The sequence below is a fragment of the Leguminivora glycinivorella genome, chromosome Z, assembly GCF_023078275.1.
Source record: "Leguminivora glycinivorella isolate SPB_JAAS2020 chromosome Z, LegGlyc_1.1, whole genome shotgun sequence".
Classification (NCBI taxonomy): Eukaryota; Metazoa; Arthropoda; class Insecta; order Lepidoptera; family Tortricidae; genus Leguminivora; species Leguminivora glycinivorella.
In genome coordinates this window covers 49,798,493-49,804,492 of record NC_062998.1, presented here as the reverse complement: position 1 = coordinate 49,804,492, position 6,000 = coordinate 49,798,493, and positions in this window count along the sequence as shown.

The window sequence follows — 6,000 nt, the reverse complement described above, 5'->3', positions numbered from 1 at the left end:
TGTTTCTGCAGCAAGCAGCAACAGGCAACGTTGCGGGCAAGTAGGCTCCCAAATCCCAATTGTTACAGACTTTCGTCCAGCCACAAGTAGCAAATAATGGCAAATTTTGAATTGGGTTTAGTTGACCCCATAAATGGACACCTTGATATACCTATAACCCTTACAAAAATGGTGCAAGGCAGCTTTTGTCGGTGAAATGCTGTTAATTTGGCGGTCTTTTTTGGTTAATAACTATTTTCGGCACTCGTTAACCAAAGTACAGGACGCAGATCTGGAATAATAAAAATGTCAAGTAAGAATTATCCATAAATTATGCAAATCATATAGATAACTACTATTTCACAAGATGTATTAGGATCAGATGTATATATCTGACCTATCATATCAATCGATCATTTCATGTAATATAAATAGTTAAATTCAGACTATATAGGAGTATGTTGTTTAATTTGAAGTACTCTAAATAACTACATTTTTTGAGAGCTTTGAGTACCTTTACCTCACCTCATCGAATCATACAAGCTGACCCGTACCGTACATCAAGATCACTTTCATTATTTTTTATCTCGCGTTTCGTAATATATTTATATAACAAACTATATATTTTTATAAACTACATAAATGTGGCTTTTCATTCATATTTATTGCTTTTAGATATATATTGTATAGAAAGAACAAAATAGGATAATGTTATAAAAAAGTTATCACATTTAATTTTTTTAATTTTTGTATTTTTTTTATTTTAAGTACATTAATCACTAAAATAGCCATAAAATACAATGGTTACGGCTTTCGTGTGTTAAAAATAGTGATCATACCTGAAATCATTGACAAAATTGATTGAAATGAGCATTCATATCACCCCATCGGGCGATGTAAATTATTTTTTATCACTCGTCCTATAATATATTTCTATAACAAATTATACATTTTCTAAAACTAGATAAATGTAGCTATTAAATAATATTTTTTATTTAGAAAAAACCATTACAGTTTTCATAAAATGTGCAATAATATGTATAAAAAAAAATCTCGTCTTCAGATTTTCCCATTTTATTTTGTGTTTTTGTTCTAAAATACATTTTTTTTGTTCCAAAAATGAATTCCTCGTCCTTCATTTATCCGAAAATGATATATCGCATGCCCTATTTTGTATAGTTTTAGAGAAATATGGTTTCAAAGGAAGCGCGGAGGCGCCAGCCTTCCCCCCCTCCTCCCTCCTAAATTAAGGGGGCTCTCGATGCCTCCCGATGTATAAAACTCCGAAGTAGTTTATTGCTCCGAAGTTGCTATTGGACCATTGGACCCCATACATTTGACGACTCTTCTCTTTCCGAATCCGAACAGACTCTAGGCACAGTATAATAAAGATTTGTACAGTATCCCGGTCCCGCTCCCGGCTGAAAGTGCCGCCCACCCGCTCTCGGTTACCTCACAGTTGCCGCCTGTCAAAAACGCGAACAGTCGACCTGTCATATTTCACTCATACAAGCACGGTGCCCGTTCATCTACACGAGCTTGGACTGTGTGCTAGGAACGCGTCTCTTTCATATATTTGATCGCCAGTGTCCAAGGTGTGCTTTAGGGCCAATTTTCCGGCGGTGCCGTGAGGCCTCGAATACACTCTATTTACTAGAATGAAATATCGAATATAACGACATTCGGTCACACAGGACAAGGATAGTTCAGATGGGTAAGTTCGCAAAGGGCAGCTTCACATTATTTTATAAGCATAGCAAACAAAAAACATGGAAAAGTATTTCGCAGAAAGCTTGAAATCATATACTCCTAAAAATTATCATACAACGATTTCGTGTATTATATTGTAAATTTGTATATTATAAAATAGTTACTAAACTATTAATATGGTATAATGAGTAGGGAATCTCCAAACGGGCTAGTTTATAAATTAAGAATTAAAATCAAACAACTTGTTACGAAATTATAATTTATTACGTTAAGACTAACATATAAAAATATAAAAAATGATTGAGTACACAAAGACTGAGTTCCAACTAGATACAAGACAAATATATACATAAAAAACAAAAATGACACCGTTTGAGTGGGATAGAGATTCATTGAGAATACTTTAACCTAAAATCGAATGTAAACTTGTGGTCAGGTTAAACATGTATACATTTTCACATAATTTTAACCTTTTCTACACTTTGTTTTCTTACTAGGCAAAATAACGTAAGATTTCATGATTTTTTGTGAATTTATTTTAGCATATATTTTATCTATGCATACAGAAAACTTGAGCACCTATTTTGTATATTTCATAAATTGGTTCACATGTTTCATGAGCATGGCAGTTCAAAGTGCAGTGAAATTATGCTATGAAAATTTGTTCAAACACAGTGTGTTCGGATTAAATATTTCGGAATGATGATGCTTAAAAAAGCTCAGACTTTAAATAATACTAAATTGTATTCAGACATCTTGCCATCATTTTGATTATAATAACATTGAAATTACAAAACTGTTATGAAAATGCTACAAATATGTTACCTACCAGATTTAGCGAAAATATTTGAACACAGTTTATGAAACAAAAGTATAAAAAAGATGTATAAAACACTCCATGATTGACGAAGATTACAGACACTTATACAATTGTTGTTGATATAAAGACGTATAAATAGACCTTCAAATACTAAATTGACACATATAATTGAGAATTTTACTTCATCGAGAACAAGTTTAGTTCATACTTTCACAAGGTTTGATGAATTACTAGTAATGAGTATCATAGACAAAATATTAAATGTTATTTTATTCTTAAGTTGAATAAATCTATTGCACACATGAGGAGTGTAAATATTAATAGAAAATTAAGATAGAAAGTATTAGAAAAATACCTTGAAAAAGATTATTATTGGAACATAACTTGTTCCTTTTCACAAAATCGTTTAAAACGAGTATTCTTATTATAACGATATCGTTCACAAATTTCACAATAGACGTTTGTCCGTGACAGTACAACTAGTGTTGGAGAGAGCATTACATGCGCCAGGTAGCGGCCAAACGCGATTTGATTCACCTACTATACGCACAACTGTTAACTGAACATTTGTATAGGTTCCTTCACCATTTGACATTTATGCTAGCTACTCTGTGAATTTGATCGTACTCGTAGTCCCTCTCAATCGTACCAATACGTAAGTGCGAGCGAAATGGACTGCTAATGTAAACGTCATGCATAAACTATCAGTAAGGCTAATAGGCTAGTTTCCTACTAGTCAAATCAGCTTCTTTTTAAGAACTGTCAAAACGATTTGCTAATATGGAATTACTATGAAATACTGAGGAGTGACGTCACGGTCAATTCATTTACTTTATATCTTTCTATTTGACTTATAGAAATTATGTTTAAACATAACTACTGTCCATATTTTTTTTCTATGTAGTGCTTTATTTCGTGCACTGCATAAAATATTTTATTTTACGTATAGGAAACTAGCGTATTCTGCCTTTACCAAACATAGAAGATTGATTGATAAAATGAAACATCGACATGTCTGCAGTGGGAACACGTTTGCTTTCCTTAACTTTGGTAGTTTTCGATGATTTTGGCACTGTACTGATATATTAATTATAATTTTTTATAAGTTGTACCTGTAATTTTAACATTTCTATCAACTACAGCATATTTTTATTTTCCTCTACTTATTATAACATAATTATGTCACATCGAGAACAGATCAGATTGATCGATGGTTCATTTTGTCAAGTAACAGGTTTCACTGTACTTTGAAAAGATCTTTCGACTCTGCCACAAGAATAAAAAATTGTCAGTTAACAGTGGTACATTTAATATTACGTTAGGGTTCTATGAGTGATCGATTATCTATATTCTAAATATTTAGAGAGCATTCACGGTAAAACATCGATGTACGACATCAAATACAAGTTTACGGACAATATTATACTTGGAAATCTCGAATGAAACTTGATTGTGTTTAAATTCGTAAACGTCAGTGCAATCTCCAGAAAACCTAAAAAGAACCTTCATAAATGCCGCTCGTTTAAGTCAACATAATGTAACATAATGTCATAGTTTTTTGCACTGACAATTAGCTATTTTAAAACCAACTCTTAGTGGTCCCTTCTATAATTTGTTTCAATTTATCATTATGAAAAATTTAAAAGCTTTTTTCTCTTAAAACAGTTCCTCCATACCATAGATCACAACCGTTTTCCTATTCGAAGATTAAATGCTTAACACCCTGTCAAAGTTATTACTATAATTCGTACTTTTAACCTTTTTTTCACATTTTAGCCGCCATCTTGCTTTTTAACCTTTTTAGGTTACAAAGAAGCGTTAACATTAAATAACGGGTGCGAATAACGCGTTCTGTATACTCCTAAAATGTTCAAAACCTACCTTTTTAATCACAACATTCGAAACTGTATCACAACTTTGTTTACAATGTATACCAGCCTTTAGTTACGTTGAGATTCTATCTCCTCTGCACCTCAATACATGTTCAATACTGGCCAGTTACATTTTTAAATGTTCAAATTTCATTCGATAAACATAGGTACTTATATATTATTATGTATATATGAGAAGACATATCGAGATATTACATTTATCTGAATATAAATATATGGCGTTATTTTATAAGTTGATAGAGAGCCCGAAATGTCAAATATGCTAGACAAGTTGACCAAAACACAAATTTTGACTGAAAACTTTGTCAAAATCAGTAAATATTCAAACTGTCTGGCCTATTTCCTCTTGTCCAGCAAAAGATGAAGAGTAAGAAACGAGACATAGGGACGCAACTACAATCTACTACTAAAATATCCTAAAATTGTCATGGAATAAGTCAGATTATTTAAACTTACATTACATTTCGTACTTGAGCACAAATTACTTATAATATGGAATGTCTAAAAAATACAACACGTGATTAAGACGAGAACTGGCCTGGATCCAAAATATATATATAAAAAATCACTCATCAGGACAGTCTCGTCTGTTTGGCCACAACATGAGTATTGTTTGCACTGTTTTTAACCTATTTGACACCAACATTTTGACCACTACTACACTGTATTGTATTATAGCATTTCGTTAAATAATGAAAATTGATTATTATGACGCTTATGTGTGTTGGTGGTAAAAAGGTTAAAACTAGCAGCCACGCACATTCTTATGATCGGAGGCTTGGCGCCCACTTAGATAACCGCTAAAGGTACGAGCATTGGTATAAAACAATTTGGTAAATAAACTTGTTAATAACTACACAGCTACCAAAATGGAATGTCGGTGACTACTTACGTTATCTATAAATATCTTAACTATATTATCAGGTTGATTATGCACGCTTAACTAATCGAATAGCGAAATGGAAAGTCGTCTAAGTAAAACATAAAAATATAACTCCATTGGACAGATTGTCAAATGTATTAAGTAGACGACTTATTCCTTTCGCTGACTAAAGTTGACTATTGTCAACTTGACAGAAAGAATAAATCTTAAGTTTTTTTTTACTGTTAGTATCAATAACCCCTTAAAATACGGTTAGAAATACCCAAACCTTTTACTAAATACGGACGTATTTTTTTTACTTTATCGCTGTCCAAAATATACATAACTTAACCGAACTCTGACTTAAACTATGGTGAGATATGTGGACTTAAATGTAAATCTAGAAATGTTTATTCTTGACTTCTACGTACAGTTTAAGTGAGTAAAATTAACATTTACACGAGCTATTTCGTTTTGCGTTCTACTTCATAAGATAATAATGCGGCTCTCATAGAGCCTGATACGTCTATGCTAAAAAAACTGCTACTTTTGTGCACGTAACTGAACATCGATATTATACATTATGCCTTGAGGCTAGTCTTTTTATGGTGGAAAGTACAACCTTACACTAAAATTATATCGCTTGCTTGCATTTATTTAAAACAATTCAATATAAATATGTAATGTATATCACACAGATATTTCTCGTAAAAATTGTATCAATAAATATAATTTAC